The 14,871-nt window shown below is 40.8% G+C and overlaps 1 protein-coding gene across 2 annotated transcripts in view; it reads left to right on the top strand.

The window, feature by feature from the left end:
- The window catches only part of AMMECR1 (AMMECR nuclear protein 1), a 66,952-nt gene that overhangs the window by 31,629 nt on the left and 20,452 nt on the right, over positions 1-14,871 (top strand). The window lies entirely within an intron of this gene.

The raw sequence follows: 14,871 nt of genomic DNA, 5'->3' as shown, positions 1-14,871 counted from the left end.
CAGTTTTTCTTTGTATTGGTCTGCAAAACTACTCTCCAATAGCTTATTGTAACTGACTATAATAGTATTTTTTCCAGTGTTCAGGCAAATTTTAACCTTAATAGTTAATGTCAGGGCAGAAGACGAAAAAGTCAGATTTGGGGATTATCCTATTCACACTTCTAAAACAGCAGGTATTCTCACCTCTTCTCCATCAGGTGCTTCCAATCAGCTGCAGTTAATTTAATGCTACAAATTTCCATTACATGTTACTCTTCAGATACATCCCAGCCCCTGAGTGGGAAGCTTCTGGATGAGGGAGGTAAGTGATGATAATCCTTCACTCCCTGGCAGCATAATCCTTCATTTTTTTGATCTACACCTAAATTCATTCACCTTAATATTGTTCCATTTCCTTTGCGTAGAGTGAAAACTAATAAGTTTATCACTAGAGCTAGTAGCAAGCTTTCTACTTGCTTTTTCTAAGAGTTTTCTTAAGTTTATTTTCTAAAGAATCAATGGAATGTTGTTCCACTCAGTTACAATAGACTGTTTATAGTGCTTTAAAATAGAAACTACATTCTGGCATGTGTAGACATCTAAAATTGTCATCACTTATAATAATTGGTGCCTCCGGATCACTCCAGATTTGAGGCTTTCCTCCACTAAAGGATCTTCCTCTTTGCTGTTAAAACTCTTTGTCAGTCCTGGTATTAAATAATATGAAAATGGGACATGTTCCTTCTTACATGTCTTCCAAGTTTGTTGCAAGCTGAAGTTCATTTCATGCTTCTCAGCTTGAAGGAATCAACTGCTCATCTCCTGGAGCCCTTGCAAACTTCTGAAAGACCCGGTTACCTTCATTATGTTGGTTTTATTTATTATGTGGTCTGCAGTGGTTCTGGTTGTGTTCTTTAAAACCTCAGCAATCAAAAGGGTCAGTGAGAAGAAGCTTATAATAAAACTCAAAGCCATTTCTCTGTTGAAGGTTAAAAGTCATTAATGAGCCAAAGTGGAGGACAAGCAACTTGTCCCCTGCACTGGAGACCATTTGATTTAAGTGTCCGCTTTATAGTGCCTGATTGAGAACAATGAACTTGTGCAGAAAATTACCCCTAAGACTAAGAAAAGAAGGCGATAGCCAAAATAGTACTCTTGGTTGCTCATAGATTTCTCCATTCTCACAAGTCAAACAGGGACATATTCTTACATACATTTAAAAATGCTTGAAGATTCTAACTCTGAAAGCTGAAGTCAAAGTATATGAAAAGTGATATAAATGAAAGGGAACTGAAATCTTTTCAGTGTAGTATTTAAATGATGACCGCATGCTGTGGAAGTTTATATGAGGCTATTCAGAGGATAGATCGTTCGGTAATTTTCAAGATGAGAGAAATGAAACTACGTACCAACCTATTTGTAAAAAATCTCTGAGACATCATCACTCATTCTAAATTAAAATATTATATGAAGTGGCATATTGGATTTTGTCACCTTTTATAGGGAACCGTTCTCATGTCTATGGCACCAAAAATGCGTTGCATGTTTTGGGTTTTTTTTTTAAACTTCAGGTATGATCACTGAAATGTAAAGTTCATATCTGAATGTATGAAAAAGTTATTCGCTTCTATCAATCATTATTTTTAAAAAAAGAGAGAGAGGGTTATGTGGGATCGGTTTCCTTCGTGGTGTTGGTCTGTTCAACTGCCGTGCTTGCAGAAGAGAGAGATGAGCAGTAACAAAACTGCCTTTGAAATGTCAGTGAACTCTCAGAGTTTGCAGCTCCACAGGCCTCCCTGGAAGGGATCAGAAACCAGAACGTTACAGCTTGATCCAGTCGCACGTGGGCAATGGGCTCCTGCAGGAGATGCAACAATTCCTGAGAGAGGAAAAAGAATCTTCAAAAATTAATCAGCAAAATAGGCAGCGTGAGAATGGACTTCCCACTTCAGAAAGTAACCTGACCAAAATTTTCAGTTGAGGATGCGGACAGATGTTCTTCTGGCTTTATTTTACTTTTGAGGCTGGGAGGCACGTTTCTCCGCCCGTTCTGAAGATGCAGCGTGTTTAAACAGAACCAGGTTGTTTGTCTAGTTCATTCTTCTCTTTTCCAGCACCTCCTGTGCAATCGTGGCCCAACTTTCAGTGATGAAGAGGGTGCAGAAGAACAGCTGTTCTTAAATGCCCTGGTGCTTAGTGATCAAAATATCCTCGGTTTCCTTCACACATGATTTTTATTACAGCCGAGTAGTGGTTAGGGTCGCAATAAATCAAATTCTTCTTCTGGTAGTGATCTGTAGTTGTATATTGTATACAATGTGTTGTGTGTACATGTCTATCTGCATGCAATAGTGTAGTTTCTTTGAAATGGCATGATAGCTCATCTAGGAATCCAAAGTGAACAGTTTCTTTCTTGGGACACCTGCAGCTCCCACTTCAAACAAACAAACCAACCAAAACCCAAACCTTTTTGGGGGGGTCTGTAGACAAAAACGGGGATGATACGTGACCAAGTGAGTTTCTGTTCCCTGTTTTGAGGTCTGTAGGTTGTTATGCTGGTATTGCCAGTATGCGCTAAACAGGAAATTTATGTGCAATGATTCATCATTAATTGGATGCATCTGCCTAAATCATGAGGAGGGATGAGAATACCCGTAGTTAAAAATGCTAGCACTGCATTCCGAATAAAATCTCCAGGTTAGAAGTCCATTTTCTCTGCAGTTATATCAGTGAAACACCGATGTAAGGAAAGGCCACGCTGAAAGGAGGTGTATTATTGAAGTCTTCTGCAGAACTTTATGAAAAGAGAGATTCAGATTTAGTAGTTTTTATATCATTTTACTAGGAGATTAGTTGCATAAAAACCTAACCTTGTCCAAAATGTTTTACAGTATGGAATATTGTATATTAGGATGTAAGAAGTTTATTATGGGCAAAGTAGTCCTTTAGACTGAATATGTTAATACAATATCCCACCTGAACATGTAAAAATAAACCAATCCAGAAAATACCTTGTGTTTTACAGCTCCTTCAAGCAAATGCACTGAACTTGGAAGCAGGTTACTACAGCATTTCATAACAGGTTGAGAAATTATTTTTTCATGTATCCTGTTCAGCCATAAGACTTAGGTTTTGGCATTGAAGTTTTAAACTCCTGCTCTTGAGATACTGAATAAAATGCTTTCATGTATTCGTTTTTAGTTTAGTTTTTCTACTCATTTCATGTAATTTGAAGTCATGTTTTGCACCTAGTGGGTGTAACAAGTATAGATGTTTAAATGAAGTTTTATCTATATGTTGGTTTATCCTGTCAGGGCTACAATATGTATTTGGGCAGGGAGATGGTGGAGAAGAGGCAGAGAAAGGGATGTGTTACATGACAGAGCCTTCTGTTGGAGAAGAAAGCAGCGAAGAAAAACTGGAGGACTCCAAGCATTAAGTGGATTAGCGTAATGGCTGCAAACTGGTTTTAAATTTTAAAATAATATGAAACCCCCCCTCCTTAACTAGTATAGGGCTGTCTCTACTGACTGCACGGTGTAATGAGGCTTTTTGTTGTGTGTTCTACTTGCCGCTCCACCTGAGAGCAACGTGACCGCCGTCAGCCATTCAGCCTAGATGTGCTCCATCAACACAAGAAAACAGAGATTGGGAAGCATGAGATTGAAGGAAATGAAACCTGCAGCCCAACTGTCTCATAACCGAACTCAGGTGTAGGTTCCATATGAGGATTTGGCTGCCAGTGGCATCAACTACTGCTCGATATTTGTCAGCGATTTCAAGATTCTTAGTCGGTGTAGCGGCCGTTTTGCTGCCTGCTCTCTGTCGAAAGCACTGGCCCTTTCCTCCTGTTCCACACAGTAAAGCAAACTGTCCAGCTGCAAAATTGGAGCACGGCAAACTTATTAAGGGGTAAAATGGAAAAATATGGAATGACTGATCACGTTAATATTGATGTTGGCTGTATTTACTAAAGACTAGAGGCAAGTATTTGTGCAGACAGGGCAGCTTCCCATTCAGTTTAGTTGAGGTTATTACTTTCTTTAATTCCTGTTTCTTTTGACTAATAACAGACTTGCTCTACCTTCCCTATAACCAGCCCCTGCAACTCAGTGCTCACTTCCCAAAGCCTTTGCTGTCAGGCGGTGTTGCTGTGGGTGTAAATAGTCATTGCTCATGGATCTGACTGCAATTTTTGAACTGCAGAGCTGGGGGGAATTACATGTTTTTGACACTTGTTGTGACCTTCGTTGCTCACAGCAGTCTAGTCTGAATTAATTCCTGCAAATTGCATTTCGTGTAATATTTCAGAGCACGTTGTTGCTTCTGTGTTGCCCACTGATCATACTTTGCAGGCTGTCTTATTTTGTGGGTTTGATTTATCGCAGACCACTGCTGAAAGTCAGCTTGTTTAATTCTATTACTACCCTGTGTCTGGTGGCCACCAGTGAAAAGTGCCTGATAATTGTGAGATGAAGCTTACATTATCACTCTCAAAATTAAACTCTGCAGAGAGCAACATATGCTCTTGACAGCCTGAACTCCCCAGCGTTATGCTATTCTTGTATGTTTAACACCGTCTTTAAAGCCAGGAAGCATCATGTTGCTTTCCTTTTCATTTGTACCTGTCTGTGAAAAGCTGGCAGCTGCTGGTTGCCTCCGAGTTTTCAAGGTCTTCTTGTTGAGGCAGAGGGCACAGATTTTGCCCCTGCTAAAGGAAGATCAGCAACAGATGGAGGATCTCAAGGTGAGAACAGGTGGTTAAGGGAGATCCCTGGTGACATGGTTCTGTGTCTGGTTGAGTGGACAGCCAGCCAGTGTGTCCACGGAGCATGTGAGACCCAGTGGCGATGGCCATCCTGAGTAACTCCAAACTCCCACTTACCCCTCATGACCCCAGTTATTTTTTTAGTTGGGGTTTAACTTGAAAAATCCACTAAGCTTTAATCATAGTAGCATCCTACATGCTGTCAAAGCCTTCAGAGCCAGAAAGACTGGAGGCGGCTGGGGCTCCTTGGTGGTCACAGCACTTGTCTTACGTTGACACCATCGTATCCCTTCGCTGGGTGACAACGTTCTGTCCTAGAGTCTGCAGTCAGGAGGGATTTCAGAGCACCCTGGGGAGGCTGGAAGTGGGGAACCAGACTGACACCTAAACCCGCGTAGTGGGTGTTGTTTCCTCAGGCCAGGATGGGCTCTCCCTGGGCCCTAAGGAAGTTTTGAGGATGCTGAAGAAGCTGCAGAACTGCTGCTTTGCTGATTTGTACCACGGGTCCCATTGGAAGGCTGGTAGTTGAAGGTGTTGCCATGACGTGGACATCTTGCAGTGACCAGGATAAGGCAGATCCTGCTCCTCATGTCATCAGCAGCAGAGAGAGTAGTTCAAGTGATTCTCACCACTCTGTAGCGATCTCCAGCCACTAAAACTCCACAGCAAAGGAAAGAGGCGTCTGAGCTAAAGCCGTGTTTGAAGGAGATTCGGAAACACGTAGTAGTGTTATTACTCTGAAGGAAGGACGGAGTAGTTGTCACAGAGAAGGTGGGAATGGACCCAAGGAAATCCATATCAAGGTGAATTTAAACCAGTTTTTACTAGACATTTTTAAAACATATTCTATCATGATTCAAAGTGCAAGGACTGAAGATGTGGCATCTTTAAGGCTTTTGTTGTGTGTTGTTGACCTCCAGAGGTGGTATTAATAATCTTAGAACCTGCTTTTTGTTTTCCAAAATACTTCTGGTAAAATACAAAATTAAGGTATTAACACCCTAATTTTTAAATTTCTAAATTTCATCTGGGCCAGAAAAAAGCCTGTCACTGAACTATTCTAAGCATTGATTTTACAAATAACACCACTTTAATTTGGGTAAATCCTCAGATCTGTTGTAGTGGAATATAATTGTTTATTAGTAAAACGGGTTGTGATGTAAACTGACAATACCAGAAACTCGAAGTGTAGTATACAAATCTGAATGTATTGAGCCAGGCTTAGTTACTGTACATGAGTCAGTTCAGTAAGTAGATCTGTAATGATTTTGTGCACCCAGTGCCAGGTCGTTATTTCAGGGAACTGTTGCTTAACAGAACCATCTAGTGCCTTTTCTCAAAGGACAAAGCTAAATGCTGTAGAAGTGGAAAAAACCCCAAACTTCTGCTTTAATGATGAGTTAAATGCTTCTTCTGATTTTGTTCTGAAATGAAAATAATGTTGTTTGGGAGGGAGAAGGAGCATGTCCTGGTGAATATACGCTTCTTGCATATTATGTGTGTTGGGCAGGTAGTATTTCTGCCTTAATTTTTTCTTATTTTGAAAAAAAAGAATACTGGTTTTGTAATTGTTACTCTGTTTTTCCTGAGAAAAACCTTGCTAGACCCTTGCACCTAAGAGTAGATGATAGTCCTGTTTCCTTAGCAACACTTCCTGAAAGAAAGCAAAGGAAAACACTATAAATGGAGGGACAGTCCTTAGATTATCTTTGTGAAAGGAGGAGCATGTAATGATGCCCTAACAAAGCTTTTTAAACACATCTAGAGATATCAAACATTGATAAGCATTTTACCGTTTTGCTGGGAAAACTGAATTGCAGAATGTGGATTTTTTGGCACAGGGGAACGCGTTACTGTGTTTGATGGGATAAATTTACGCCGAATTGACTATTTTTGAAAGGTAACCGGTTACAAAATTACTACATCTTTATAAAGTGGCTCAGTGAAGTTCGGAGGGAGTTTTTCTAAGGCTGTTGTAAGTCTAAGGTCTCAGCAATAGACTTCGGTGTAACTAAGGAAACTGTCCACAATTAAAATACTTACTTTGTTCTCTTATTTTTAAAAACATGCATTAAAAATGGAGGATTTTAAAAATACGCTTTTTGTCAAAACCACGCTTTGAAAAAGCCACGATCGAGCCAAGTAACTTGCATTAGTTGATATAATTAGTGGTATTTTGAATAAATCAGATATTCCTGAAATTTGGTTGGATGCGAATGAGCAAGTGGGGACACAAGCAGTTACTCAGCGGTTCCAGGGAGGAGCCGTGGCGTTTGGGACTCTTTCCCACGATGCTCTTGAATTTCACCTTCTTCCCATACAGTCGCCTTCCATTATGGGAAGAAAAGGGCGCACACCCCGCGAGTTCAAAGAACGGGCTTCTAGTCGACTTGAAACACTAGTTTGGTGGAAAGTCAGATTTGTATTTGGCTTTGAATATTACTTGACAGAAGCGTTTGGGAGGGAGGGTGGAGCGGGGGAACTGGCCGCCCCGGTTTTCCTAGCAGAGCTCTGCTTTGGCCTGACTCCCGCTTTGCCATTGCTACTGGGGGTACTTGTTGGTACTCCATGGATTTTGCTCCGTTTTTTGGTCTTTTTGTATGAGGCTCTGAAGGGGAATTTCTTCCATTTCCTAAAAATCTTTAGGAATGGAATTTGCTTTCGTTTGAGGTTTTTGGTGACTTGTTTCCTTAGCTCTACAAAGCCTGGCTTGTGGGCTGGGGCTCAAGGACACAGCCAGGCCCATGTGCTCATAGGTGTCCATGGAGCGTGTCTGGGAGCACCTGCCTTTTAAAGTAGGGTTTTGTGTATTTGGAAACTCTTAGCTAGGACAGAATGGAAGAAGTTGGTGTAGAAGTTACCTGCTTCTGGGCAAGTCTCAGCTTAACAGCAGGTGTTTATTTTTAACACACAGTAAGGGTTGTTTCATACAACTTTACTGGTACGGTGGTGCTGGAGCAAACTGCCCACTGCGTACGCTGGCCAGTGCTTATATGTGCTATACGAGAAGGATGTTAACGGAGTTTGTCCATCACTTCCTAAGATGCTGGACAAGGAGGTGCAGCAGTGGTACCTGAGATACCTGGCCCAGTAGGAGTGAACTTAAAGCCTTTTTGTTTGCCTCAAGGAGTTAAATTTTGGTGAGATCTACTGTTTTAGTACTAGTTATTAGAAATTAAGCTTGGTCAAAGGAAAAAGAATTGTCTCTTATGCTTATAAGCTGTTAAAATCTTTCAAGTCTGCAGCTTTGTGTGGGAGGCCCTGTGGGAAAGCAGTCTCAATTAAAATCTTCAGTCTGTCAGCACCTCCTCCATTGAGGTGTTTGCTGGTGCTTCCTTTTAAGACTGTAGAAAGAAGAAATAGCAGGAACTGGGTGTGGGGGACAGGCTCCAGGATCCCTCCTTATCTACGCTGGCTTTTACACAGACATGCTGAAGCTTTGGAAATAGAATTTACCATTCCATAGACCAGAGTAATGAGAATTTAAAATGCTCTTGCAAGCTGTAGCAGATTTTTCTGGTATTTTTAAACAGTACCAACAGATACTTATTTCTAAAAATCATTCCTTTTTGACACTAGGAAGAGAGAAACTGTGTCTTTCCAGAGCTGTACAGTCGAGATGGTAGAAAAGCTCTTGGAAGAAGAAACAGCATTTCCACCTAGAAAATGCTGAAGAATGGCTGAAGACACCTCAGCCTGAGGACACGTCACGTTCTGAGGTAGCCCAAAAATCTTATAGGCCCCAGCAGGCTGTACTGTTTCAGCTTGGTTTAACTATTCATTTGAGGCATTGTATGAGGGAATATACATTTACCTGAAAATAACAGGGTTGTTTTGTTTTTCTAGCATGATTCTACAATATAAGGGTCAAAAGCACTCCAGGTTTGTCTGTTCCATTTGAGTTGTTGACACACTTTTCAAATTCTTTCATTTTCAACTGCACTCCATACAAGTGTATGGAGTGATATATATACTCCATACAACTGCATATTGCTGATAACCTTTACTTTAGAAACAGAAATGGATCATCCTTTGATTTCTTAGCTATGTAAATGACAACGCATTGATACAGTTTACAAAACATCAAGTGCTGTGGAAGTACGTGAATAAACTCTTTGCTAGAAATATTTGATGTGGATCCAAAAAGTATTTCTGACTTCACAGATTCCTACTTTTATATGAATTTTCAAAACTTTTAATTAAAACTTTTCTAAATATAGTTGTAATTAAGACACAAAGAATAGCTTTTTAACTGTAGTGGAGAGCAGCTCTTTTGCCATCAATACTAATTACACTCAGTTCTTAAAGCAAGGCTGTTGGGGGTTGGGAATGATGACATGTGCTTGTGTTTTAAATATAATATGCAGACTACGAATTCTGTCAGCTCACGTGCTTCAATTTAGGTTTGCTGTTGCAGTGCAATGGTCTAATTGTTTTTCTTAGCGCAGATGACTTGTAATGAAGGGTCAGTAGCCAGGCAAGCAGTCTCTGAGGCTGGAGAAGGACAGTATATAAATAATACAATAATATAAATGATATTCTTTCAATAACTCCTCCAAGGAGCTGGGGAACTCGTGCAGATGTTACCAACTCGGAGCCCGAGCGCAGCTCCTGGGAACGGCCCCGTCTGTGGGGACCTGCAGCCTTGGAAAGGGCCTTTGTGATCATGGCAATCACCGACGGTTGTGTCAGGATGTGAAATCAGGTCTATCAGACTTGAGCCAGCGAGGAAACGTGACTTTGTTGAGGGGAATAATGTTACGCCTTTTTATTTTTACTGAATTTTTCAGCTGAGTAAATTAGTTTTAATTGGGTTTGATTTGACAGGGGAAAAGAAGAAAAGCTCTTGGTTCTTTGAACAGTACAAGTTTTTGATGCTTCAGGTAATTGTAATGACTTACACTTCTGTGATACCACAAACTGAAATAGATCCCAGGCTACCTGGAACACGCCGTTAATTCAGCCCTTTGATACCAACGGAATTGCCAGCAATGTTCTCAGTGTTTTATTCATAAACAAAAGCCAGATTAGAAATGCGTTCACATTGATACATTCAAACATTATTTCTCAGTTTAGAAGACTATTGATTTTTTCTCTGCGAGAAAAGTTGCTAAAGCAAATAACTTAAAAAATATTAAGCAATTATTTTTTCCTCAAATATTGGCTTATATCCTGTTCAACTGAAGTGTCAGTGTAATGCCAAGAATATTTAAAGCCAAAATATAACCTGACTCAACTGTATGAAGGTTGAAAGAGATTTCAATATCTCTATCTAACAGCAAGTTCTGTGTGCATATGTATTAACAGCTTCAATTCTTATGAAAGACAATTAAAAGAGCTGCTTCTGTTTTCTCTAGGCCAGATGCTGTTGTTAAAGCCCAATGGACAGCACGGTGCTCCTTGCCATGATAAAAGAAGTGCTGGCTATGAAGAAGGGAAAGGGGAAATGTAGTTTTAAAATAACTCGAAGGTCACTGCAGCCTCAATCCTGTAACAGCGCATCACCGCTTTTCACCAGAAAGATTTTGTACGTGCTCTATCAAGAAACTGCTGCTGGCTTTGTTTCTGTTCCCAGAAGCTTCTGCACGGTTTGCAGGCTGGTGAGATGGCCCTTTCTGGTGGGTGCTGAGGATGCATTCTGCAGTTTGCTCACTTAGCTGCGGAGGCTTGTTTTGCTCTGACCTAGACTGCTAATCCCTTGCTGCAAAGAGCAGCAGCTGGGCTTTGTCTGCAGAGCCCGCGCTGCCCGCAGCCTCGGTCCGCACAGCAACCCCCTCTTTGTTCTACTCTTTCAATTACTCAAAGGGTGACTTTCTGTTTTCTTGCTTGGAAAACCCTCTTCAGTGTTGGAATTCTACAATGCATGCTCTTTTTTTTTACATACAATTTCACAAAACCGTGTGTTTGACTTGTTTCTGACATTCAGGACGTTTTTGAGTTGCTTTTTAGAAAGGTGATGGAACCTATTTCTGTTTAGATATTAAACATTTTATATAGGCGTGTTGACTTGTCAGTCTAATGGATATGATTACAAATAAACCAATTTTGTGTGTGTGGCCCCACTGTATCCTCATGTGACATGGCTTCAGTTGCTCTTGGTATAATTCCCTTGGTTAAACATAGGTAGCAATGCAAGATGGTGCTGGTAGTTGGAAGCTGAGTTATGAGAAGAACAGAACAAACAGTAATTTGCCGTTTTGGGCTTTGCTGCAGTGAATGGGAAAACTCCCTCTCGCTTTGAAGTTAGTAGAATTTGGCCTGTAGTTTCTCTAAGAAGATATGATGTAAAATATTTAACTAGTAAGCACAAATTTCACTTAATCATTTGTGTTTATACTTCCATGTTTATTAATAATCTTTTTTCTGTAGCTGAGCAGAATATGTAATGCTACCGAGTTAAATGCATTCTTTGAATACTTATAGATTTTGAGGCTATAGACAGATATAGCTGAACCTGAACCTTCTGTCTCTTCTTCATTTCAGACCTTCCTTTTCATTCCACTTCAGCTGAATTTTTCCAGGCATGGTGACCTGAGAACAGTGATTTGTGAATGGCCCTTGAAGTCCCTTCTGTAGGATGAGGCAGGTACAGGTGGCACTGAATGTGCCCCCCAAGCAGACAGAATTGTGACAGAAAACTTGAAGGAATAAAGAGATTAAATGGTGACCTTCCCTCATGAGAGAGAGGTGGCAGAGCTGCTAAAAGGAGAATAAGAAGGTGGCTTACAGACAACTTATTTGTGTGCGGAGGAAGATCAAGGGAAGGACATGCAGGAAGCGAAGCTTCCAGCTGGAGAGAACGTGTCTAAAATATACTCTATTTTTAAAATTGGTGGTTTGTAGAGATACTGAACAATCATGGCTTCATCTCTTAATGAGATTCATGTATGAAGTGCGCAGGAAAATTGTTGAAAACCCTTGTTTGTTGCTTTAAATAAGGAATTTGTCCTGATGCAGCAATTCTCATGGCTGCATTCTAGGATGGCTTCATAGTAGCAGGAGTAGGTGTCTAGAACCCCAAATTCTCATGAAATAAGGAGCGGCTGTTTCTTTCCCCGAGGTCTCGTTGCACACGACATGCCACGAGGGGTTATCTTGTGCCTGTCTTTCTTACTGCCCTTCTAAAACCAGTGAGAATGAGCAAGATGCCGTGAGCTCATCCGCCGAGCGTCGTCCTGCCGGTGCTCGGGTTGGCAGCTGCACAGATGTGCTGCCGGGTGTGTCAGAGATAAAAACCAGCTGCTTTAAACACGGTACACGTTGAGTTGTGATAGTGACAAAACACAGCTCTTGGGAAAGCAGCCAGGGTATCATTCCGTGCCCTGTGTTACAAGTGGTCATGTTCCAGTCTGTAAGACAGTGCGGACCCTGTGTTATTCTCAATTTACACACTCATTCAAGAACTTTAAGACTGGATTCTGTCAGCTTTCATTTCATTTACCAGGCTATATTCATCAAGGCCTTCATATTTCAGAATATTTTATTGTCTTAATCTTTTTAATGCAACATTTAAATAGTGAATATGATCCTTTTCCTTCTCAATTCAGTTACCGAATATTTTACTACGCCTTTTGCGTTTCTTATTCTTAACCACATTATATAGATTTAATTTGTCCATCATTGTGGTTTTGAAGTCCCGATCATAAAACATAGTTTCTGTATGTGTGAAACACGGTATCAAAACTGAGCTGAATTGTAAAAATCCATCCCCAGCATTTACTGTCTTGGTTGGTTTTAGAGTGAATCACTTTGGCAACTAATAACATTTTAATTACATCTTGTTATTATGTATAAATATAGTTGCTAGTATTTCTGGTGACAAAATGAGAAAATGGAGTACTGTCATCTGCCAGACTTTCAACAGTATAATAAAAGTCCTTTTTACAAACTGCGGGGAATCGGGCAGGTAGATGTTCCAATTATATTAATGTATTTCTATACTGTTGCATTGCTGAGACGTTTAGGAATGCATTTTTCCACATATGTGTAAGAGAAGGCCTTTTAAAGTTTGTAAAGAATTTAAAATACTTCATGTTAACTTGTTCTTTCTTAGAATTGCGACTTGAGTGCATCTTTAGAGACAAGTGATATTTTGTGCGTTGATTAAATGAGGGTTCAATTCAGCAATGAAGTCACCTTGAAGATTTTTGTCTTAACTACAGTATCTGTTTTGGGGTAAAGTGGTGATATTAGGTGAATATTGAGAGATTTGCTGGAGAAGTGAAGAATTCTGGAGACTTCTTTATATGCTCTTAGGGATTTGAGTGCTCAGGCTTAGAGTTCTAAATGTAATTGAGCAGTTCATTTTGTTAATTATCTAAACTTTGCCATCTGCTGGAGAGCCTTTTAGTGGCATTATAATTTAGTCCAGTTGGAGCTCGGAGTTTTCTAACTAGTCTGTTATCATGTGTTCCCCAAACAAAAACCTACACACCAAACGCTGGTCAGTTTTGTTACTCATTTTTCACAGAAGCGCCTGGAATGACTGTGACGAGCTCTTACTGTGTGTGTTCTGCTGTGAGGCTGGTTTAAGTGCTGCCGGTTTTGCTTTTCGTATATCAAACCAGGACATTTCCATGGCAATTGACACCTTTCAGCTTCCCCAGTGTTTGCAGGAGTCTGACGGAAAAATGGTCACATCTTTTTGAATGCCATTGTCCTCGATTACCCCAGCGCGATGGGAGGTGCGGGGAGGGCTGAGGGACAATACAGAAAGGCAGAAAAGCAGCTGCCACCTTCGAAGCAACTTCTGCACATGCAGCTGCTTTACCTTGGGTGCCCCTGCGCTCAGAGAACGTTCGGGCTGCACGCTGAGCAGTGCAGGCGGTTCCGCACGGCTCTTCCCAGCTGTGGTTCAGCTCTACAGGTATGGAGCATATAGAGCAGAGCACTTACAGCTTTGGTGCTACACCGTGCAAACGCACAGAAGCTGTAATTTGCGATCAGCTGTGCCTCATGTGTGAGTATTCGGGATTTCACGTACCTTTGTGCAGCCCTACCATAGAACTATTACTGAAGCTCTGCTACATCTTAAAGTTAAGATGTTTTATTTTTCAGTGTAATAGGACATAACTGTATAGGAATGCAAAATGATCCCCCACGCCCTGCAGCATTAAAACAGTATGAGAAAAACGCGGAGTTTTTCATCTGTTTGTTCTTTCTTTGCATTCAAGGAGAAAATTAAGTCCTTCAGAACCGCAGAAGGGATACAGTGGAAGAATTCTAGCTTCAGGAAACAGGAAGGAAGTTGAAGCCGTAGAAACTTGACTCTTATTAATGTAATACAATATTGTACTACACTATTACTTGGTGGATTTCTTCAGTTCTAACTATGTTCTATTTTCTGATGAGAGCACATTGCAGAGCTGTGACTTTTGTGATCGTGCTTTTCCACTCGAAGACCATAACAGCACATCCACAATATTACCTTAAACTTTAAGGGACCACCCCACACAAGCCTTCATTGTTTCCTTGATATATTATAGCAGTAAGAAATAAAAATTCATTTCAGGCATTATGTCCATACAATGTAACGTTATTGTGGCATAAGGGGTTTATTTGGAAGAATCCAGAGTGTGATGGAATATTTCTCTGGGTAATTGTTAGAGCGGCAGTAAAAACATCTTTATTCTGTTTTTCTTCTAAAAAGCTCAGTTTAAATTTATGGAAGCCTTAACTTTTACAGCTTCTGTGGTTGTGAGCTTGCTTTTCTTAGGAGCAGTTTTGTAATGCTGAGGAGTTTGATGATTCCCAGCTGCGATTTAGGTGGGTCTGATGGACCCAGATGAAGAACCAGCAGCCCTGGGGAGCTGGGGCAGCGTCTGTGCGGGTGTATTGACAGATACAGGAGGTGCAGAGTCCCCGGAGCATCCCAGCCCGTGTTAGTCGTGCCATATGTGCTGCGGAGTTACCTGAACGTGTAGCCAGAGGAAGAAATCGAGGTTAAAATAAAGGTTTTGCCGGGAAGTTTAAGTGCCCCTAGAATTATTCTATAAATACCTCTCTTGTTGTTTTAAACTAGTGAACTTGTTTGGGAAGAACCGCTGTGATCCCACAGCCGTATCAGCGATACCGGCGTGGTTTGTATGGGTGGCACAATGCACGTGTGTGCACACAAAAATACT

Source organism: Nesoenas mayeri, assembly GCF_963082525.1.
Source record: "Nesoenas mayeri genome assembly, chromosome: 13".
NCBI lineage: Eukaryota > Metazoa > Chordata > Aves > Columbiformes > Columbidae > Nesoenas > Nesoenas mayeri.
The sequence above is the reverse complement of the archived record's forward strand: the minus strand, read 5'-3'. Positions and strand labels throughout refer to the sequence as shown.